At 44.5% G+C, this 25,052-nt stretch overlaps 1 protein-coding gene across 2 annotated transcripts in view; it reads right to left on the bottom strand.

Annotated features, from left to right (window-relative positions):
• The window catches only part of ERBB4 (erb-b2 receptor tyrosine kinase 4), a gene marked incomplete at its 5' end in the record, with an annotated part of 578,832 nt that overhangs the window by 328,993 nt on the left and 224,787 nt on the right, over positions 1–25,052 (bottom strand). The gene's annotated exons all lie outside the window — the stretch shown is intronic.

Genomic DNA, 25,052 nt, shown 5'->3' with positions numbered 1-25,052 from the left:
GAGCCAATCCCTGGTGGCTCCAAAGATGGATGCACTGCTGGCTAAAACTGGGCCAATTACAATTGGTGGTGACGCCTCTGGGATAACAGATTTGAGAAGAAAGAAGAAATGGTGCAGCTGTAATTGTAGGCAGAGAAGAGCAGAGTGAGAACCTGTGAGAAGAACAACTCTGCAGACACCAAGGTCAGTGCAGAAGGAGGGGAGGAGGTGCTCCTGGCACCCAGGCTGGGATTCTTTTGCAGCCTGTGGTGAAGACTGACGCTGTAAGACATGAAAGAAAGATGAAAGACTCCAAATATTTCAGAAGGCAAAGAGCATAGAAAAATGCTTTATTGTCTAAATTCTCACTACCTTTTATAAGGTGTTCTGATACAGACTTAACATGGTTGGTGAATAGGAACAACACTTTTCTAATCCCATTGGTTAAACTAGGGAAACAGCAAAACACCACCTGGACAGCCAGGGTAACTCCATTACAGTCACCAGCACCAGAGCCTGAGCGGGAGGGGGTCTCTGCTCGGGGACAGGCAGCTGGAGGTGGGGCAAGTTTTAAGCCAGGGCACAGCAAAGCCACTGTACCAAAGTTGACTAAATCTTCAACAATTCCCATACAAACAAGTGCATCTGGGAAATAAGCATTGAAAATGCATGTCTTCAAAATCCACCTGTTTTCTTGGACAGAAGTATTGCTGGACAGAAGGCTGGGCAATGGAAGATCAGGAAAGGCAGCAATATGAGGATTCGCTGTAGTGTGCAATTGGCATTGCCCAGGCACAGGGCAAAACAGGGCTCCAGAGAGGAAAAATAACTGTGCTGCAGGAATTGCATTGCACCATGCTGCAGACTTGAGAGGGAAACTAGAACAGCAGGGTCACCTTTTTCTGGCATCACCAGATTTGAATTCCTACCCAGAGCTCCAGAGCTCCTGAAGCAAGTTAAATGTGTGTGGACTCCCAGAGGTGCACACACACACACACACACACACACACACACACACACACACGACTTACTTTAAACGTGGAAGCCTCTGGGCAATGTTTTAAGCAAAACATTCCACTTAATAAAGCCAACAGCCAGGCACTTGGCATCTCTTTGAACCTGTCTCCTCACACCCCAGCCCAAGTGCCCCCCAATCAGCATTCCTCTTTTATACCCTAATGGATAAAATCAGACTAAGTCCTATTGTGCCAAAAGGCAGTATGATTTCAATGCCCTCTATTTAAACAATTGCCAGCTCTCATACAGAAAGTACAGTACTTGAGGTAGGCAAATTACTTTTAATTCCCTACTTTTCTATGGCTCAAGTATTTTCTTGTGGATAAGCAGACTCCCATGCCTATTCCATCCCCTAACCCTTCTTCCATTCATCATCATCAGTCTGAAACGAGGCCTTTGAATATCCTATTATCCAACACAGCATCTTTGTTTATGATGCCTGGTTATGCTTGACCCCCAGCTATCTGCAGAACAGCCCTCAAGGAGAACATACCAGCACACGCCTGAGATTGGAACTGCAGTTGTAGAAAACAAAGGGAGGACTGACAGTGCTCTGTATCACGAGGCAAGAGGAAGAATCCAAAATGCTACACTATTTCCCTGAGAAAAACAGCAGAAATGTTGCCTCTGCCCACCAGTGTGGGGCCTCTAACAAAAATGACACCAATGCTTGCCTGGGGACAAAGAGGTCTGCAAGTAGAACTTTGCTCTGACTCTCAGCTCACCCATACTGTGAGAAGAGGAACAAAATTTACACAAAAACTGGGACCACCAAGTAAGAAATAAGTAATATTCAGAAGTGGAAGACCAGAAAACCTGTGTCTCCAGAAGCAGTGTAAAAAATGTTTAGCTGTACACACTGAACACTCAAATTTTATACAAAGGGATATGCTAGAAACTGCCCCAGATTTTAATTTTCCTCCTCAAAGACTTGAGAAGTGTGTGGTTTTCATATTGTGCATGCTATGCTAATAACAATGTTAAAAAATCCACCCAGCACTCCTCACTGAATTAACTTTTACAGTTTTTTCTTGCATTTCAACATCATTTACCATAGCTTTAGTGCTGCTGTGTTCATACAGGGTCATGTGAAAGGACCTGGCCTGGAATAGAGTGGTTTTAGTTTTCAGCCCCTCAGAGACAAAAAAAAAAAAAAAAAAAAAAAAAAAAAAAAAAAAAAGTCAGTTTTCAGTTTGCAAAGACACAAAATCCTTAGGGTTTGTTTTGTTTTTTTTTTTTGAAGGACAGATTTGATGAGAGAGGTGATCCTAGAGGGATGGGACAGATAAGCTGCTATCCCATGGGATTCACATGTATATACTCTACAAACACATAAATGTTCCCATTTTCAAGCAAACCATTGCTGTACATAGCTCCAGCACACATGGTTGTGGTCACATATCCGTGGCATCAATCACAGAATATGGTCTAAGCCTTCTAAAAGTTATACACCACATTTAGATTTAGTAGGAAGGACTGGCAATTTGTTAGAAAATGCTCATTTTCACTCTACTCACTGAAGCAGCAGTGTCTTTCCTCAAAGGTATAGAGAAAAAATAATTGAAGTCAGAAGGACAAAGGTGACCTGGCTTTGGCCACAGCAAAGACCGTCAAACCAGAGTTCTGGAGCAGAGGAAACACAGAGTGCTTTTCTTGCCTCCCTGATGGTTATCAGCCCTGCTTTTAGGGGCCGTGTATGCTAAGCATGCACTACCTACACACACAGCATCTCCATCCTGCTTCTCTAATTGGTCTAATCATGCATTTCATTATTAAGTTAATTTCTAATGTCACACATTGCATTAGCCAAGTCCTCCAATTTATTTTCTTCCCCAGTTTTCTCAGCTAATAAAGGAGAGCAAGGAAGAAGAGGAAAGAAACTCCCCATGTTAGACACTGCTAAAACTTAACTAAGCTCTGCCAGGCTTTTGAAGTTCACCCTCCCCAGAAGTAGGGCAACTTTATTTAATTTTTTACTGCTGCTGCAGACTAGAAACAGCTTCTCTGGAGGTGGGTTTGTAGGGCATTGGGACACTGTTTTCCATCTGAAGGGCTGTACATGGGTGGCTGGGAAATGCCTCCATCCTCAGTAGCCCCCTGCAGCCCTGTGCCTTTCAGGGCCCATGGCAGATGGATGAGTAACTCAGCTGTCACTCAGCATCAAGGAAGGGGATCCTAAGCCACAGGGCTGATCGTTTCCAGCTTGTAAATCCACTAGAAACACCTCCCTTGCCCTTCCCCTCCTCACCAACTCCACAGCTTACTCGGTTTTAAATGGGTTTGCCTATTTCTTTGCTGTCAACTGCTACTTGTCTGCTTCCAGCAGGACCTTAAATGAGCAGAGGACATTGTCCTGTTGGCTCAGTTCAATTAATCATTTCAACTAATGGCTGCTTAATTTAGTTGGCAAAACATCAGCAACTATGCTGCTGTTCCAGACAAAACCACATCCCTAGGGCACAGTATCAGGACAGGGTGTTGGGAGGGAAAGGTGGGGGGCTATGACCAGATCTGCTCCACTCTGGAATTGCTCCTGAAGCTCTTCCACACCCTTTTAAGTGCCTCAAGTAACACAGGGACATGCTGTAAAGGCAGAAGCAGGTATTGCCATGATTGTCTCCTGGCATGTGAGCATCATGTAAAAATCCTGGCAGAGACCTGAAATCCTGAAAAGAGACACAGAAGAGCTTGGATTAGTTGTACTCTTGTTTGTCTTCATTATGTAGTTCAGTTTGGAAACTGTTGAGATGCATGTTTTAGAGAGATCAAAAAGATCATTTTTGTTGGGTGGAAGGGGTTAAACTGAAGTTTAAAGATAAAACTTTTGAGGGGTTGCTTCATAAAGCAATTCAGAAAGATGAAATTAAGGTGGTTTAGATTCAGAGCTTTTCTCTAAAGAGAGCCAGAAGAGGACAAGACCAGCACTTGTGAGCTGCCAGCCCAAATCCCTGCAGCAGCCCAGCGTCTCCCTGTGTGGCTGGGGTAACCCTGCTTTACCCTGAGCTTTTGGTGTGGTGCTGACAGCCAGGCACGAAAGAAAGCTGGAAAACAGCAATGTCCTCTCTTGTAATCTTGCTGTCCCTTCTGGGACACTTCACTCTGAGTGATAAGACCAGATCAGTGGTGATGGCATCCAGAACTCAGAGCAAACACCCACTATCTGCCTTTCAGTAGCTTCCTGGGGTTGGCTGCTCAGTTTCCTAATGCCTTAAAGACCTCAGAGCCATTTAAACTAAAGACACTGCTGTAAGGAGTTCGATGCTAAACACGTTTTTGCCATCAATAGGAGCCTGCATGACACCTCACAGCAGACAGTAAAAGGTTTTTTGCCCGTTCACACTGACCACAGGACCTACTGAACAGCAACTTAGTTAATCTGATGAAAAAAGCTCCCAGTGTTTCAACTAAAGATAGGACTTGATAAATTTATTTAATAAGCAGCTGACTTGGAAAATACAGGTGTCTCTAGAATGTCATGGATGATCCTGCAGTGCCACTCAGGCCCCCACCCTCCTCTGTGGCCTCTGGTGCAAAAATCTTCCCAAATGTTAAATGTTGCCTAAAACCAGATAAATTTAGGAAGTCTGATTGACTGCTCTTTGCCACAGCATGACTGACAGCTTGCAGAAACTAGGGAGAGAATTAATGTGTTTAACAGTGCCACAATAATCACAATATATTTACATTTTTCTGACACATTAGTCAAACATTTATCACTTCTTAAAATGCAGCTATGATACTTTGTCTAAACTGTCATGAGTCACAATGTAATTACATGGTAATCATATGGCAATTAATTTATATGATATTCATTTGAAACAGAGAAGAATTAGGCTTGTGATGGCGTGCAAAATTAACAGGCACACCAGACAAGGAATGAAAATCACGCCACTGGAAAAAAAAAAAAGTAGGAAAATAAATCTTAAAATCAGTGTTTAAACAAATTGCTCCAAGCTTTCGAGAAAAGCTCTGAGATTAAACCACCTTAATTTCATCTTTCTGAATTTCTTTATGAAACAACCCCTCAAAAGTTTTCTTTTTAAACTTCAGTTTAACCCCTTCCACCCAACGAAAAGGATCTTTTTGATCTCCCTACAACGTGCATCTCAACAGTTTCCAAACTGAGCTACACAGTGAAGACAAACAAAACATGAGGGCAACACACTGAGGCAAAGCTCTTCTGTGTCCCTTTTCAGGATTTCAGGTCTCCAGGTCACTGCCAGGATTTTTACAGAATTTTACATGATGCTCACATGCCAATAGACAATCATGGCAATACCGAGCTCTCCTTCCTTCAGAGATCTCCAGCCCTGCAATCTCTTTTTCTAATCTATTAGGTAACTGCAGGTCAAAACTCAAAACTCAGGCACTGAGCTCTGGCCACCAAGCTGAACCCTCTAGTGATGGGAAATTCCCAGAGGAACAAAGTCTGAGGGAGGCAAAGATGATTCAGCCACAAGTATAATATTCCCTCTGTCCAAAACCCAAGAGCAGGATGACTGGGTGAAAAAGACACACAAGCTAAAAAACCAAGGGGTACCCTCCAAAGATGAAGTTCAGAACTTATGAAAGACCTTCAACAGCAATATTTTAACAGCAGCCAAGAGTAAATAGTAAAAAAAAAATATTTCACAGTGAAGAAAATTAAGATGCTGTATGTGGTAAATTATTCCATTTACAGCTTCCTTTTAAAAAGTCATACTAATTAATGACTTCAGCTAATCTCATTCTTATTCACAAGACAGCCTGTATTTATTTTGCAAAGAAAATGTTTAAATGGAATAGCCTATTGAGAACTTCCTAACTCATCTTCAGCAGTTGTCTTGGGAAACAGCACTGTAGTCATATTTAATACATGCACTGTGTACAGCAACTTTGATGAAAAGGGGAATGAAATTATACAATTATTGCATTAATTATACATTATACACTTTTGTTCAGTGGCCCTTAGTGCTTTTCAGAATAGCTGGGTCACCTGGAGGAAAATCGCACTGCAAAGTTTTTTTCATTAACACTCCAAGCGGCCGGAAGAACAAAACCCAACAGCAACTTGAAAATAAGCCCCAAATGGAGTAGATGAGGTGGGGTACAGGGGTCGTGCAGTATCCTATTCCAAACAACCCCCTTATCCTGATTTGGTCTTGGAAAATACTCAGTCATTCTGGCTCCTCGCCTTGGGATGCTCTTGAAACATGTCTGGAACAGCTGGGTTTTCTCCAGCAGTTTAAAGCAACCTGAAGTGCTGCCATAATTCCCCCAAACCCCTTATCCTCACCTGCTCTCATCCATCCACAGCTCCTGGTTTCCCATGCACTGGGAAATGGGAAGCACCACTTTGGTGGCCCCCTTGTCTAGGGAGCTCCCTGTGCACCTGAGGTAACACCACCCTGCAGGAACAGGTCCTCTCCCTGTCAGGCAGCAGCAAATCCCAAACTACAGGACTCATATGCTGATGGAGACATGGAGTCTGAAGGCACAGCCACCATGGCAAATGTGGTGTCAGGAACAGCACTGTCCCCACTCCTCTGAGCCCCCAAGCCTGGTAGCCAGCCAGGCCACCCACTGCTGGTCTCATCCTGGCAAAATCACCAAATGAGTCGGTCTGAATAAAAAAAAAAACAAAGCTGTTTCTGAGGAAAGACCAGAGGAATGATGGCTGGTGTTGCTCTGGGAAGCTCCAGCCACAGCCAGACCAGAGGATGGTGGAGGTGACACCAGATGTGGGAGGGAACACTAACAAAGATGCAGGGGAACCTGTGCAAAAGGGTTAAGCTGGGGGGTCACAGCTGTTTAGGGCCTTTCATATGTGTTGGTTTATAACTTCTTGATGTCTCAGTTGTGAAATGGGGCCCAGAACTACTTTGCCCATCCAACAGCACAGATCAGAGCCCATCTTGTTCAGGACAGAGATGACAAATGACACTTGACAACATCCCATCACTTCTTATGTATCACAACTTCATTGCCAGCTGTCACACTGCAGAGCCACTCTCAGGCTCCTCCCCTGAAGTATGGGGAAGAAGAAAGTTATTTCAAGCTCTTGATCCCATTTACTGGTGGCCTTTCTATTTGTGTAGCGTAAATACACCAAGGCTTAGGCAAATAATGAAAAAATAATAATGACCTAATTAATTCTCTGATTGATTTGATAAATGCTCTCCAAACAGAGAGGAAAATGGAATCATAAATAATGTACTCTTCCTTTGATGGAAACAGTTTTGAGCAAACTGGCACGTGGCTGTGTTTGCTGAGACAGTTCCAGTCTGTCCACATGAACCATGCCTGCCAGAAACTGCCAGCCTGACTTCTCATGTGCTGGTGCTCCATCTGATGGTTTAGGAGAAAGGTGGAAGATGCATAAAGCAGCTGAGGCAAAGAGCTGTCCTGGCCCAGAGACACAAGACAGCCACTCCTTTTACCCTCCCCGACTGTGGCATGTGCACATTATGCTGCATCAAGCCTGTGTTTACAGGTGGGCAGAGAAAGGCTTCAAATGGTTTGACATTTCCTAAACCCCAAAGTCCCACCTGGCTCAAGCTCCAACACAACAGGGAGCTGCTGTCCTAGGCAGGAGCTGGTACCCCTGCACAGCACCTCTCACCCAGCAGTCTCCCCAAAACCCAAAGCCTGCTCCAGGCTCTGGGGCAGATCCATCCTTCTCTTCTTGGCACAAGAGAGGCTTCAGCTGACCTCTGTGTTTGTTTCTGAGTGCCCTCCCTGCCTGCAGAGCTAGCACAGACAGCTCTCACAGCGCATCTCTTTGAGGTGCACAGAGAGCAGGCTGGGCAAGGCGTCAGCAAATACATTATTTATTATTTTATTGAGCGGGTTTAGTGGATCAATACGAAGAAACCCCCAAAATGCACTGAAATGCTTAGCAAGGCAAAATCCTTGCATCCACCAGGATCAGTCTTTGCAAGGACTGGATTCTTCTGGAGAAGGATTCCCAATGCATGTTTGCAGTCAATCCCTAACCCCACTGCCCAGAGTGTCGCCAGTCCAGGGACCACAAGACAAGCACTTCCAAGATTTACTAGAACTGTCTTGTTCCTGCTTTACATGCTCAATTCAGTTTTCACAGATGACTCTTGATGAAAAATGCCTTAGCATACTATAAATTCTGCCATCTCTTCTATGCCTGCTCCAGGCTCCCGTTAAAAATGGCAAAGACAACTAGTTGTACATATATAAATTATACTTTTATGGATAAAGCCAGTCAATATGAGAGATCAGATCCAGCTCAATTACTGCTTCTGTGACAGTAATGGGAAAAATACTCTACCATAATCTGTTGTAAATCCAAGAGAAAAGGCTCCAGCAGGGACTGAGCAGTTCCTGGGCTAATTGTAACTAATTTAACAATGTAACAACACCATTTACAATAATTTCAATGAAGTTCAATGATACACACATTTACAATTTTTATTACAACTTCTGTGATCTTGATTTTGTTTCATTCATTACATTTCATACAGAGGCAAGAACTCTTTTCACTACAACAAAATCTGACCTGCATTTTTACAAATAACTTGTTTCCAGCAAAGAGAAGGCAGTTTTGATAAAATGCTGTGGAAAAATTCATCCTTATTAGTTTGGAGAAAGAATATTTCAAAGAATAAACATATCAGCGCAGGGGGGAATCAATTTTTGGTTGACCAAAGCAAGTTGCATATTAATCTTGAGTGTGGCAAATAGCTCTGCCTGGGAAGGGGAAGGAAAAACACACCTGAAAAATCAAGGTGCTTATTGCTTTGAAGTTTATTAGAACACATTATTTAAAACAAATGAAGAACCAGGAGATGAACAAAAAACCCCTCAATTGTTGCAAAGAAAAGTTTTGCAGGACTTTTAGTTTGATGAGTTAAACAAAAAGATTTTTCACTTGGGGCAACACCCCAATTGGCTTTTCTAATTCTTTCCCAGTTCAGCTGAAGCATCAAGTATTTCTACAGCTCTGGCTTTTACAGAAGTTTGCTTCTCTTGGTAACAAACCCTCTTTTCCCACCCTCCTCACACAGGTGCTGTAACCCACTATCAGGTCTGTCATAAAACATCACCCACTACCTTTTTTCCTCCCTACTGCGAAAGCTTTATCATCGACAGCAGGACAATACCCATGAAGCATCCTTTCAATGCCACCAGAACAGCACCCACACCCCAAGCTCCCCTCCAGCTGACCAAGATGAAATCCCACCACTGAGATGCCAAAAAACCATGGGCAGCATTGCTCAGGCTCATCTCTCCAGCATTTTTTCATTTTTCCCCAAAGGTTCTGAGCTGGGCATCACCTCATTCTCCCTCAGTGACAACTTTCAGTGAACAGCTCAGACAGGAGACAGTTCTCTGAGGCTCTGTGTGCATAAACAGCACATATTTAAAGCTGAAATAGAATAATCCATTTAACTTGTACTAGGAGAATGGGATTCCCCATTCACTGCAATATCTGACTACTGTACAGTGTCTGTGTCTCAACTCTCTGGCTGCAACTTGCCATTGCTCCAGCGGGAAAGTTTTAGAGACCTCCTGAGGAAGACTTTGAAAATAAAAAAAATAACAAGGTGAAAATCCCTGAATGAAAACATGAGGAATTGATGTAGGAATTTAGGGGCGTGAAGGCTCTGGCTTCTTTTTTTCCTTGTCAAGGTCAGGATTAATACATGGCAAACATAGTTTTCGAGTTTGGTCTTGGATGTTTATTATTTCCTATCTATTTACAGACTCACCAGCCGTAAGCTCCAACTAGCAAGTTAGAGAAATGGGATAAAATGGAGTGCTTCTAACTCTTTCCAAGGTTATTTAAGCAATAATTACCCAATAACGAGGTGACATCTATATAATTCATACTTTTGACCCAATAATGACCACCCAAGGCCCGCAATGCAGACCTTTTTCACCCAATTGCAGAAAACCACCCAAACCCAGGAAGAAGAAGGTGAAGAAGAAGAAGGACTTAGACAACACCCAAAATCCTCCATCTTGACTCACATGCATTGTGAGTTTCCAGAATTCCAACATAGGGGTAAAGATGACTATGCACCACCTTACATTTCTAGGATGATACTCCATGGATCCAGAAAATGCTCTTTGACAGAAGGCAAACAGGTTTCACTCTGACAGCCCCAATAAGGTATCATGGTCTGCCCCTCTGTGTGTCTTACCCACCCTTCTGTTCCTCCTACCAGCCTTGTTCCACAGCCTGCCTGATTTATTGTTTCTCTTTGAAGAAGGCAAACCTCTGGGGAAGCATATCAGGGACAAATCACAATCAGTCTTTGTAAAAAATAACAACAATAAAGGAAAATTCTGTGGCTGCCCACAACAGCTACGGTTACCTCCGTCGGCCGCTCTTCCACGCGCTCCCCTGATCGTGCAGAGCAAGCCAGAAAAATGAGGAGACACGGAAGAGGAGGAAGGAGAACCTCAGAAACAATAACAGGCTATGAATCGGAAATTTGAACAACAGCCTTTTGTTTTTTTTTCCTCCTGGTAATATTGTTCCAAGCAGCATGGGCTTGTAAAAGTCTAATCACTTCCCATCTGGCTCATCAATCACATGAGGGAGCCGGTCTCTCACACAACAGAGCAAGCCTCAAATTGGTTCCCACCAATAATAAAAGATAGTGGAGAAGGACAATCCCTTCAGAGGATTGTTTAATAAATCACATTTAGACAGGGAACACAAGAGAAATGGGGAAGCCTTAGAAGACCAGGGCCATTCAGTCCCGCACGGCTTACATTATTGATACCCGCTTGCTACGACCAATACTCCTTAGTGAATTTCCATATTTTGATTCTTGTTATTCAACATCATCCAAAATTAAACATGAAACTTTAAATATTTAAAACCAGGCCAAGGTAGTAATTGGAGCTGATGGAAATTGCACGCTGGCACTATTCCTGCTGCGCGTGCTTGCCTGGCTGCAAAAATGCCAGAGACACACTGTTGCTTCTCCTCTATTTTCAGCAGTTGCTGACATTTTACTGTAATTTATTCTCATTTTATCCTCTCCTTCTTAAAAATAACAACAGTACTGTCCTAATAATAAACCAACAGCTCTGACATCCAAAAGACCTTTTGGCAGAAGACTTGTTTCTGCCAGCAAAGGGTGCCCAAGCTCGGCACACACAGATGTCTTGTAGAGCACATCCTGCCTTTCAGTCATACATTTTCCTTTCAGTAGCCTTTCCTTTCCAAGGCAGGGGCACAACTGTCAGCCACCAGTGAGATCCCATTCCAGCCTGAATGTGGTGCCTTTTTTGATGGCCTCCTCCTCCACTTTTATCTGTCAGAGGCACTAAAGACTCCCACAAGCCATAAAGTGTTTCTGACATTCATGGCTTTTAGATCCTGGGTTTCAAAGAACTGCTGAAGGTTATGTTGATTAAGCCCAAAGACATATTTCTAGAAAGCTGTAGCTTAAATAAAAAAGGTGTTTTGCTGTCACAGCCATCAGCCAAAACTGTTGCTGAACCAGAGCATATGGGAGACGAAAGCCATCGGAGAAACGTGTGATGTTCCAGGCTGCTAAGATTTGTTCTCTCCAGCAGAGATCAGAGGCAGTGGGAAAGCAGAGGAGGCATTTAGCTCAATTAAAAAATAAACACTAAAAAAAAAAAAAAAAAAAAAATGCTTTGTATTGGGTCAGATGATGGCTGATTACCTGCCAGTTAAGCGAGGGGTAAGAAAAATCATTGCCTCTTAAGAGTGCTATCAGACAAGAGCCCTTTTTGTTTGGTGAGAGCCCCAGAGGGGCATTCTGAGATGCCTCTGGAGGATGGAGCTAAAGATGTTTATTTAAGGAAACAAGAGGAACCTTTACTGGGAGCTTTCCTGAAGCCAAGATGAAGGCAGGGCTCCTTTTGCTTCTGAGAAGTCCTTGTTAACCACACACAATGGGATTCATGCTTCTGGCAAATTACCATCCAGTGGATGCTGTCTGCAGCAGATCTGATAAACATTTGCATCCAACTATGAATTCCTGCGATGATGGAGCATTAAAATTTCATGGGACAAAAAGAAAAATTGAAAATTGCTTAAGGAGCCATTGGGTTTGGGCTTCTCAGAGTTGCAGGGATAGTTCAGTCAGCAGACATTGTAAAACTACCAGTTACTTCATCCAGACAAATTTCAGCCCATATTAGACATAAAAGGATATGTAATTTCCTTCCAGGAGGAACAACCCAATGCTTTGGGTACAGCAGGGGCTTTAAGCAACAACTGAATCTTTAAAAGAAAAACCATGACAAGGCCTCACAGTCTGAAAGCACATTTGGAGAAAGGTGACCTTTTACTAGAGGAGCTGAGGTGCAGAAACCCAACCAAAATGATTTCTTTTTAAACTGAAATCTCAGGGAGTAGGTGAACTCTATTCAAAGCCATTTAAATAAATAGGATTTTTATAACTCCTGGCTGCAGGCTTGGCTGGCTCCAATGGGTTTGTGCACGTGTGTGCAGATTACCTTATTCGAAATGATTCCCTTTCAGGGCTGATATTTTCAAATTCATCTGGTTAGATCGAGCTGAGGACACCAGGCCTGGGACTACTGAGTGCTCTGAGGTCTCTTGGGAGCCAGCTGCTCCATACCTCCCAACTGTATATAACCCTGCTTACAGTGCTCCCCTCTCTCACGGCTCTGCCTGCAGAGAGGCAGAAAAAGCTTCCAAATGCTACCTGAAAAATCCTCTTTTTCAGAAAACAGAGATGGGGTGGGTAGTTCACTCCCCGCCAGTGGCACAGAAGCACATTGGGGAACTTCCCAGTGATCACCACCGTGTGACAACTGCATTCCTGCCATCCACCAGGGGAACAGCACACTAATTAATTATCTCTTCTATTAAATAAATACACCTTTTGGGCAAACAGCAGGCTCACAAGGCCAATGCGAAAGCAGCATTTTAACATTTTACCAACATTTGCTGGGTGAATACTTGCAGCTAGCTCTATTTAGCCACCAGAACGAGCTGAATCCATGCCTAGGCAGGGCATGGCAGGGCTGCTGTGAAAGATGCCAACATATCCATGCTGGTATAGATTTACATGTGCTGGACCTACTCTGCCTAAGGAAATGCTGGCTTGCCTACTAGGAATACCTCTAGCTATGCCATTATTTTTGGGACTTTGCTGTTTCTTAGCATAGTCCATGAGTGTGCCAGCCAAGCACGCTCCACATTGATTTGCAAGGTGAGGGGTCTTCATTGCAAATGAAACAAAAGTTCTCAATTTCACTGAGAAACTTTTGCTTAAAAGGCCAGTTGTAACAGTTTCAGCTTCTGTTCTTCTGTGCCAAGGACAGGATGAATAACACAGGAAACAAAGATGTCAAGTTCAGACTTGGAATGCTTATTATATCTTATCTATTTACAGTATTTATAGGCTCATGAGTCTGAGCTTAACTAGTAAGCCAGGGAAATGAGGTAAAATTGAGAGTTTCTAACTCTTCCCAAGGTCTTTTAAGCCATAATTACCCAACATCAAGGTGACATCTGTATTATTTATGGTTTTGACCCAATAACGACCACCCAAGGCAGACCTTTCTCACCCAATTACAGAAAACCACCTAAATCCAAGAAGAAGGTGAAGAAGAAGGACTTAGACAACACCCAAAATCCTCCACCTTGACTCATATTACTATACACTAAAGCCCCAAATTCTAATTTTCCAGGACTCCAACAGCCAATAACATCAAGCAAAAGTCTACATGAAAACACTTGCTTTGCAAGGACTGATATACTCACATGCAATATGCAGTGCTTCCCAATAGGCTGTGAGTAGATGTATTTGACTATACATTTGATCACTTTGAGTGATTAGGGTATCCCCCAACCAGGGACACTGACAGGAAGTGCAAGGAATAAATGCCCTTTTAAGCACAGTTTATTCTTATATATGCATTGTTCTGCTAAAATGACTCCTAATGAAAGAAGCAAGACTGGCTGCAGGAATGAATGAATACTCACTCCCTGGTGATGGGTATTTATGTGCAGGGACAGAGGGTCTGTAATACAAGATCTATCCTTAACGCCTGAACCTGTTTTATCTTCATTTCACATGATACAAGTGAACTGAGTGTTGTTTTGGGACATAATTGATCTGTAGCTGAAACAAATCAGCTCTGCAGCTCCGTGAGGAGATGAAATAGTGGATAATCTGTAGTCTAAAACCAGCTGTTCTGCTGAGATCAAATTATTGCCTTGGCACTGAAATGATGAGCTGACAAGGGAGCGTGTTCCAGCACCTGCCGTCATTACTGGGCACCGCTGCCGTGACCTCCGGCCACGCTGCTGCAAGGCACCAGAGATAATTGACAGCACAGGGGGGTCAGCTCCCACTTCCTAAACTGATGGACCTCACCTGCCCTCAATTCTGAATGTCAGCATATTCAAGGAAAAAAAAAAAAAACCAAAACAAAAAAACAGGCAGAGGAGGAGGGCAAGGAGGATGCCCAGCACCAGTTGGAGAGCTGGGACTGCAATGAGCAGCAGCAAAACCTTGTAGGTCAAAGCTGAGCAGCTGTCTCCACTCTCTAGGGTGGTTATAACACAGCTTAAATACCTCAAACATAATACCTAAATACTTAAAAGTATTTAATACTTTTAAGTATTACATACTGCAATACATAAACACTGCAAAGATTTTTCACCCAATTTCTCTCTGCTTGCACACATATCACTGACACTTATTTGAAGCTGAAGTTCATGGCATCCTTTCCTGCAGTGCCCTTCCACAGGGATCCAGGCATTTAATTCTGTTTTTAACATATTTCCCTGTATTAGGCAAGGTATCATGTGCTCATGAGAACATCACACGAATGGGACAGGAATACAGGGAGGTCACAGGTTTGGAGCTGGCATTTCTTTTTCCCTCATCATCTTCTGTGCTTCCCTGATATTTGGAATGGATTTTATTTTCTTAGGCCTTCACTCTGCATCATAGTTTAAAGGGTGAACTGTCATTATTATGGGGTATGTATTATACCAGGGGGTTGTTTTTTGGTTTACAGAGTTTAAGCCAACCTTGTTGCACATCTCAGGCTCCCCTGTCTGGAGACAGCAATACACAGACACTTCCACCATCACTTCTCCTATCCTGAATTAGATACCAATATGTAACATTGTACAGCTTTTTTGCTGGCACTTTAGGATCTGAGTCAATGCCAAAACATCAGAATCAGAAATAAGTGAACATCCCAAAACATAATAAATCAGAATGAATGGCAACATCAGGGTCTGGCCACCATTCAAGCTCTGGTGACCACTCAAGAGCTTCACTTAAACACCTACAGACCCTTTGGCTATGAATCTCTACCATATTCAAACTGAACAGCATTTACTTTGAGGACTTCAGCTCCATGTTGTGCTCATTAAGGTGTTTTCTTAAAGCATGAGCATTAACTCTCTCACAAAACGTATTTTTGCTCTAACCACTCTCCAGTGAGCAACATCAAGCTATCAGTATTATTTTTCCTGCACAAAACAAGTGTGGGTTTGTCAAAATCAGTGTGATATTTCTGCCTTGCCTTTTGACATTTTCAGGTTTATTATGTTCAGACGTTACCTCAAAGCACTTCACTCTTTCTCTCTGGAAGGACTAATGACCACCAAAGGGGGAAAAGAAACACTGCATACCATTCACTACAGCAGGCAGACTCTATTACCTTTTGAGTTAACTTCAAACCTTGAGTACCAGTAGATGAGACTGGTTATGCTTGCCCTGTGGAAGTACTGCCTTGAACTAGGACTGGACCCTCAACTTTTTAACCAAACTTTCCCATTCCATCTTCCTGAGAAGTCAGTGGTGCCTGGTTTCATACACTGCAGGATTCAGCACTCAGAACCAGCTCGTGTGTGGTTAACAGATATTCCTGCTGGCTGCTTCTTGGGTTGGACAAATCCATCCTCAACCCCCCACAAAGACGTCTTCTATCACACCCTGGCCTGCCCCAGTCCCATGCAATGAAGCAGCTTTCACTGGCACCCATCCATGAAAATGCTCCCCATACATGCTATTTTTGATGATCCTCAGGAAGGCCAACTTCTCCTTCTGCTCCAGCCTTCCTGGGCACCCAGGCAGGATCTCTGCATTAGTGTGCAGCTGTAATTTGTAATCAGTGGCCAGGTTTGGTGATACAATTCTGCATGAGGCCAGTGTATTCTGAGCCCCACAAAGGTGTATCAAGCTCTGAGGGTTGACCAGCAACCTCTTAGAAATGGCTTAAGAATAATTAATGAAATGGCTGATCTGGTGTGCTTTAAAAAAGCAAAAAGTTTAAATAAAAGAGAAAATAACAAATGATACAAAGAAAAAGAATAAAGGCTGTGCACAGTCCAGGGAAGTCCTTTGCACTGGCTAAGACACCCCAAAAAGCATCAAGAGACTTTGTGCTCTTTCTGAAATATCCAACAATCAAGGAGGGGTTTTTGGAAAGCTGCCCAATAGAAACAGTTACAGGTCTTGAGGTACATTTCAAAGGTCCAACAGGTGCCTTTGTGCTGGTACTGGAACAATTACAATGAGAGAAGCACAGAAGTTTCTGGTTCTTCTTTCTTAAATATCCAGGGGTGAAACACAAACTCTTTTCCTAATATGGAAACATCAGCCTGGGTGTGAGGGTGCACTGCAACAGTTTGGGGTGGGAGCATTGTTGCTGAATTCTGCAACCTGCACAATTGTGCTGACATTTCTGAAATACAAAAGCCCTGCGGCTGGCATCTACAGAGGAAACCTTTAAAATTGATCCAGTTTAGCACAAAAACAGTTGGCTAAGCCTCAATCCGTCCCCCTGCTCCTCCACCCCTTGACACAGCTTACAGCAAAAGACTTCTCTTTTCTTTTCATATGGATTTTAACAGTAATTCAAGCCCATTGATCCAGGACTCTGAGCCAGTGTATTACAATGCAAGATTATTCAGCTCTCTCACAGTTGGTTTGTCTAATTTCATTTTATTCCATAGCAAAATGAGATTGGAGGGAGGAAGGGTTAGAGAAAAAACTGGCAGCATAGTGCATAAATGTCCAGGAAAACAGAAGAATGTTACTCAAAGGAAAGCAGAACACATTTCCACTTGTGCTATACCTCGATTACATATATAGCTATATCCCTCTCCATACCTCATCTGTGCTCCCAACTTCCAACTCTGCTCCACTGAAGGATTTGAGAGGGTGGGTGGACAAAGAGGAGAATAAATAATGACATCTGAGCAAAACTTGTCAGCGAACAGAGTGAAATGGTAGAGTTGATATCATCTTCTAGCTGGGGTTAAGACTTCAAATCTCATTACACTCACCATTTACACCACATAATCTTTCTTTCTGTGCTTGAAAGAAAACTGCTCATTTGTTTTACAACCTAACAAATCCATCTATAATTTAAGAGCATTTGTTACCACAGTTGTTTTGTTGTGGTTTTTTTTCATTGGCTGGTTTAACTTTACTCTGCTGTTTGTTTTTCTTAAGCTTCAGTAATGCCAGCATTTCCAATCCCATTAGTAGGGGAGAGGTTTACATTTAAAAAGTAAGATCATTAACAACATAAGGTGGTTGAAAGAGAAGATATAATTGGTTTCACTGGCCAAGAGGGAAGATCAACTTCGAAGAGACAACACCTAATTAAGAAGGTTTGCACTGTTTTATTTTTAATAATGTCCTCCTCTCCACTATCAACATTTTTATAGCACTTATCCCAGCAGCTCCTGTGGTCTGGTGTAGCCACATGTAATTTGCAGACACCCAGACATCAGAGCCCTTCATAGATGGACAGAAGGAAGACTGATCAGGCACTGAACAATGGGAAAAGAAATAAATCCATAGTCTGTATTTAATTTTTTAAAAAATTAACAAGCCTAGATAGAGCCCCAAATCCAAACAGTTATTTTTGTTTATGTTAAATATTTAACTCCTGGTCTGTATTTTCATCCTCCACACATGACTCCAGCAGAACTGCTGCCAGCCTGCACCCATCCAGCAGGTACCTCTGCAAAACTGGGAAACACTCCACCTGGGGCAGTGATCCTTAGCTCCTGGGCATATTTTTGGCCCTGGAGCCTCTTGCACCTCATAATTTCCCAGCAAGGTGGTGGGATCACTGTGGAATGGCACACTGTCATGAGCTAGGGCACTCCCATGCTGTGCACCCCACATCCACCTGGGCACCCCTGCCAGACCCAAAAGCTGCCAGAGGGGCCTGTGAGAAGGACAGACTTCCACCTGACAGCCCAGGGAGGACTGGTGCAGCCCCCAGGCATCACCTCCCCAGTGCTCTGCTCTGCCTAACCAAGGGCAGCTTCACTGCAACCACAAAAATGGGATAGAAAATGAAAAGGATATTGGTGATCTCGAGCATGTGTGGGGGTCTGGGCTGCTCTGAATAATTTAAGCCAGGCTTCTTTGATCTCTCTCCTGATCCAGAGTGGCTACCACTGCCTTGCACATGAATCAGGCAGGCTTCCCAGGCAGCTGGGGATGGGGTGTCTGCTATACAATAGGAGCTGAATGGGAAATGCTGAAAGACAATTTAAAGAGACTCCTTAATCAACCTAGACTTCAAATCTTGACCTCTCCTCTCGACACAGGATACAGCTGAAGGATGCTGCCTGTTATCAAAGGAGACACAGGGAAAGAAAGGCTGTGGGAGAGCTGGGGAAGCTCTTGGTCACTACCGCCAACCCAGAGAAGGGGAAAACAAGCCCCATGGTGGGATCCATCCCCAAGCCCCTCAGGAGCTCTGGCAGGGGAGCCTCTGAACTCCCCCTCCATGAGAGGGATACCACCTACTCATCACTCCATGAGAATGATGGCATGAGTTTTATACAGCAGATCAACGACGGGTCCATGGACGTAGGGATGTGGGTGCTACTGCCCCAGTGGCTTTGGCAGCACCCACAAGGGGAGCCCTGCAGCAGGTGGGATGTGAGGAGCAGACCAGTGCCATCCCCACTGGAGTTAGGCTACCCTGGAAATCTGCAGCCATCCTCCACAACAACCTCCTCCCAAAAATTGCTTCCCAGAGCCTCAGAGCACTCAGCAGGTACAGACACAAATCTTCACACCACAGTCCCTGCACATTTTGCTGCACCAAAACAGGAGCCTGCATTTCCACAGCACCTAGCTCTCCTCCTAAACACAACTGATCATTTCAAATGTACCTTTCATACCAAGGCACCAAAAACTAACTCCTAAATGATATATGGTAATGAGTATATATTTGGTTACAGATTGGCAAACTCAGCTTGAAGATTAATTGTATATTGATCCAGCCTTTTAGGGAGAAGGAAGGGGGAGGTGTTGGCATGGCACCTGGGCTACCAAGATGCATCCAGCAGCAGCAGCCTGAGGCTTTGCACAAAATGAGCAGCACCTTGTCCTGTGTCTACAAAAAAAATGGGTTGAAACCATGACAGGCAGTGCTAAAAAGGGGATTTTGAACATCCAAGGGAGGCACAGGGGCTGCTGAGGCCAGCCTGCAGAGCAGCAGGGACATACCTGAATTACAGACACTTGTAATGGAACTGGGACAGCCCAGGAAAGCAGGTCAGTATAACACAAGGGGGATGAGCAACAGAAGCACAAAAAATAATATAATACCTCTGAAGACATTTAGGTCAGAAAGTGCTGGATGCCTTTCCCCTACAAGCTGAGGGGCTCTGGGAGTGGTGGGGTCAGGATGGAGGTGGTTGACTCTGTTAGGGACTATGTGGAATGTGATACCTGTCAATACAAAGGGATGGGGGCCATGGGAACACCAGTCCCCACAATAGTGCCTGATATTCAGCTCCTCACTGTGCCTGTAGCACTTCAGTACCCACTTCCAAGCACAGGACAGGAAAACCCCATGCAAATCTGTGCCATTCCTTTCCTTGCTCCTAGCCCTTTTGAGAAGGGATTAAACTGCTGTGATTATTTTAAGCTACTATTTCTACACAAGCAATGGGAAATGGCAGAAGAAGCCATTCTGCTGGAGCAGAGCTGTACCACATATGCCTTCTGCAATTAGCCTTTGCTCCCACTCCACCCTCTGAGTCTGGGATGCAGCTCACTTTAAACTCAGCTCAGGTTCACCCAGCACAGCTGGCAACTGATCACAGGCAGTGTGAAACATTTTGTCCAAGCCAGAAGCATGGTCTGGCATGCAACTGGTCTCCTGTAACCCACCCAGCACAGCAGTTGTGTTCAACAGCAAGTTGGAGGTGTCCTCTTTCCACCTGGATTTATGTGGCATGCACAGCTCTGACCATCACACCTCTGCTGTTTATGTTTTGTTTTCTAACAGGTAAGGTCCTGTAAGGGCAATTACAAATACAGAAATCCATGTACTCAATTTCCATGTCTGTCATTACCTGGAGGCCACTTTGCCTCTTGCCAGCCAAAGACAAAGCACACTCTGGCAAGTGATGCAACTCCTGCAGCATGACAAATGCCACAGGGCAGCCTTGCCCAGCAAACCCCTCCTGGAAATCCTCATCCTGAGGTAGGGCCATTGTTTCCTGGCACTTCTGGGGAAAATCCCCCTCCACAGAGACAGAGCAACCCCCACAGCCTGTCTTTCAGGGAACTCCTACAGGCAGAGGACTCCACAGCCCCGTCTGTTGAGCAGGGACCTTACTGAAACCTGTCAGCAGGGCAGTGAGGTACCATTTTGCTGCAGAGGGGATGCAGAGCTGTGCTGCCAGGCCTTCAGGAGCCACCACACACATCACCACGCTGCTCTGCCACACAATGCCCTCCCATCTCTGCACAGCCCTGCCTGACACGTCTGGTCAGAGGTAGACTCTCTCTGTGGCAGCATTTCCTCTCAGCTCTGCCACCAGAGCTTTCCAAAGGGGCTGCTTAGCCCTGTTGTGCTATAAAAGACCAAAAAACTGTTTTAAACCTCCCCACTTCTATTTTTTTAACAAGCAGCAGCTCCAAATGCCATGAGGCCAGGTAGCATGCTTTGCAACCCAACTCTTCTCCCGGTTCTCTGGCAGCCCTCACCTCACAGAGGGGTCTGTTTAACCAAAACATCCTCCAAAGATTAAACACAACCAACAACTAAGAATATAAAGTCCTAATGGCCAAATCCCACCTGCTACAGAATCTAAAAGGGACTGTAAGGAATGGGCTAAGGTGGGGTGTTGCAGCAGCTCTCTTGTTAGAGGGAAGAAATGAGCTAAGACACAGACTTCTTGTTTATCACAACATGAAAAGAGCCCTGGTTTATTCCTCTTCACACCTCAGCCATCCTAACCCCAACCATTCACTGACTCTGCCTGCACCAAGCTCCTGCTGGAGGTTTCCCCTGCAGCCTCTGACTGCTGCTTATTTCCTGCTGAGCTCTGACTGCAAGGATCAGTTTGCAGCCTGTGACTGCAGGTTCAACAACAGGCTCTGACTGCACACCCACACTGACCTCACTGCAGGGATTCTCTCTCCCCAGGATCCTCCTCCCTCATGATCCTCTCATTTCCTCTTCATCAAAGTTCCTCTTTTCATGATACCTGCTCACCCACTCCCTTTAATCACACTTATCTTTATTGGCTACAGCTGTGGCTCATTGGGGCCAGGCTGTATTGTAATTAACACAGCTGTTACTTATCAGGGGCCAACTCACCTGTATTCCCTTCTCCTACAGTGGGTTTGGCAGGGGATCTCACCAAGCACTGGGCCATGTGTGCTGACAGAGGGGAGATGGGCCCTACATCTCTGCAATAAATGTAACATTCACCATGAAACATCCACCCTGCTAAATGTAAGACTACTGCCCTTCAAGTGTGGCTGGAGGTGCTACACAAGCAATGCTGAGGTAAATGAAATAAAAAAAAACCCATAAAGAAGTGGTAGATAACTTTTGAAGACTGTTGATTGCAGTTAAAAATGAGTTTCATAATCACTTGGGAGAATTATGGCAGGGAATAGCACAGAACTTTGATCATGTCTTTAAAAATAAATAATCTGAATTGATTAAATAAAATCCAGGCACGAGAAGACAATTTACTGACTGTGAATTGCTAAAAGCCAGGGGATTAGTCAAAGATAACTCTCATTTACCAAATGTGTTTAACAGAAGTACTTGCAGAAGATTGTTATGTGATACACTAATTGTGTATTTTATTCTGAAAAATTGAATATGGAGATATTACTAAGAAATAAGCACAGCCCACAATAGGAACTGTCAGCTCTGCCAAGCAAAACTAAAATAGGTTCCCCTTCTGTTCTTCAAACAGTTGTTTGCAATATGAACCAGTGAACAATCTGAGCTTTTCTCAAGGTTTTATTTTCTGAAGTCCAAAGCAGGGAAGTAAATCTCAGCTCCTGCCTGGACGAGACTCAAGACATGCACCAGCTCTGGCGGTTTATCTGGTTTCATGGAGCAAATCCTCGCGCAAAAGCCTGCCCTGTGCAATCAGGGGAAGCATGCTGGTGGGTTGGGAAGCAGTGGGAGATGAGGCCCCATCCCTTCCCCCTGTCACTGCTGGCTCCTGGGTGAGCCTGGACACACCACAGGGACAAGGGAGCTCCCAGGGACTGTCTGCCACCCCATTATTTGTCCTGCTCAGCCCAATCACGCTCTTGGCAGCACCTGTGCCAGTGGAGAGCCTGCCTTGGCTGTGACAGGGAGGTGGGACTGCAGCAGCCACGGGCTGCATTAACCTCAGCCTCATTTCATTGCCAAAGCTGGCAGAGCTGGCACTTCAAAAACGGAATAACCCCTTGTACATTTTCTGTGAGTAGGCTGAGCCTCAGAATGAGGACAAAGCAAGCCAGCCATCAGCCCAGAGATGTCAGAAATATCTTTCCTTGCCCAACACTCAGGCTTAGACATGATTTTTTCCTGCTGCTAAGTGCTCCTCTCCTCTGCCACGACTCCATTGTGGCCACAGCACAGGGAAGCACCAAGCAGCAGGAACAGAGCTGGCAGAGCTGCAGGGCAGCACATGCAGAACATGAGTTCATATTGCAGTTGCTCACAGGAAAGCAATACCAAGCCTATAACGCAACCAGGAACCAAAATAAAATATATTAAAGTAACACAGACAGAATGTACTCCTGCTCTGCTCACATATAAGAACAGCAGGAGAAGAAACAGCTGGCACGTGCAATTCCTTCTTACAGAAATCAAGCTCCTCATGAACTGCAGGCCTGGAAGTTTAAGTGGCTGAGCACTTCATTCAAGTGACAGACAGCTCCTTTTAGTCTTCATCAGCAGATATCCAGAGAGCTAACTCATAGACATAAAGCAAATCTACTTAGGGAATAAATGTCTAAATAAATATGAAAGATGGGATGCTGATCTTTTAATGTTCCTCTGCAGGGTAAATAAAATTATGGGTTTTTTTCACTTCAATTCATTTATGCTATTTGTTTATTACTGCATGATGAAAAGGCTCAGCATGCCTACAGCTCACTGGGCTCTTCCCTCTGTCCTGGAGCAAGAAGTTGCCCCAGCTAAGCTGAGCACTACAGAGAGGGCAGGTGGGCACACAGAACCATGGTCACCATCAGCTGGGGTCACAGATAACTCAGGGTTGCACCAGCGTGTGCCTGAGGCATTTTTGGTGGAGGAAGAGGGAAATTACTGCACAGAGACTGAAACACTGGAGCAGGCTGAAGGAGCGTGCTGCTGCACGGCGAGTTCACCCTATTTAAGCCTGAGAGAGACAAACAGCCTTTCTCTTAGTTATGTCCCATCTGCCACCTTCATTTGGCCATTAAAACCATTTTTAATATGATAAAAGGAGTAATACTGCCTGACTAATGAATGTCGAATTATCGGCATAAATGTGCCAACATTTATTTATTTATTTGCCTCACTGAGAACATGTTCTCTTCTGTTTGGTTTTCTACTTTAATGACTACAATTTATCATACTAACTAGGCCTTCCAGTTTGCTGAGTTTTGTTTCGAGTTCTGCTTTTTTGCTGAGACATCTGTGAGGAGCAGATGCAGGTAAAAGAAGTAATAAAACTAATAAAAAAAAGCAATAGTAGCTGTCACCAAAAAGCACAAGTGACCAAACCACCTTCATTTACCCAACAGGGCTTTTCCTTCTTGTTCTCATTTGATGATTTTACTGCCTTCTTTCCACCGGTATTTTAAGCTGCTTAGGCTAGGTAATTCCTAATTTCCAAGTAATTTGCCTTCCTCACCTCCCAGCAGGCAGCGTGAGGAGGAAGGAAAGCTGAGGAGGAAGGAACTGCCTGCGATGAATTTGAGCCATACACCATAGGCCAGTCAGGGGTTTCAGGAGGCATTTGAAACTGCAGAGATGCCCCAGTCAGAGCAGGGATCCTGCCCTCACAGGAGGAGGATCTGCCACCTGTCCAAGCCGTCGGGGAACTCTGGTCCAGCTGCACTAGGGCTGTATCTATTTCAGGGCAAAAGCATATGTGTTTTCCCCACCTGTCACAACTGTGAAATGTATGGACAGCGTTTACTTCCGAGGCATTCGTCACCCAAATTAACAGGCAATCTGTTAGTCTGAGCGCAATTAGCACCCCAAACTTTACCCCAGACACGTCTGGTAGCTGAGTTTTGCTCACAGATCTCTCAGCAGCCTGAAGGTGCCCACTTTGAGTAAATATATGCCAATGTATGGAGTGACGAGACTGTGAAATCCCCAACACATTTGATGTGAAGCCAAGCTCAACATGCTGCTGGAGGCTTGGCTTTGCCTTTGCTGGGAACTGTGGTGGAAAGTTCACAGTTTTACTGGCTGAAACTGAGCACTCAGCTCACCCCAGACCCAGCAAAGGGAATGAGTGAGTGTAACCCAACCAGCTGGGGCTGCCTCCCACCACCTCTTCCTGCTGCCAGATTTAAACTGCACTGCTCCTGCCACGTGAACCCGCCACTGACACACTGACCGGCATCCTGCAACGTGACATCAGCATTTTTTAAGAGGAACAGGAGAGCAACATGAGCAGTGTAAACCCTTATCTGTGTCATGGGGAGCACAAACACAGCACAGACTGCAGCCACACTGGCACAGGCGGTGCCTGGCCATTTCTACCCTGGCCCTCAGACCTACCTCCCATATTACAGCCACATCATCCTCAGATGCCCACTGGATTGCTCCTTTAG

This window comes from Zosterops lateralis, assembly GCF_965231275.1.
Source record: "Zosterops lateralis genome assembly, chromosome: 7".
Classification (NCBI taxonomy): domain Eukaryota; kingdom Metazoa; phylum Chordata; class Aves; order Passeriformes; family Zosteropidae; genus Zosterops; species Zosterops lateralis.
Note: the sequence above shows the minus strand (reverse complement) of the source record. Positions and strands in the feature narration are given on the sequence as shown.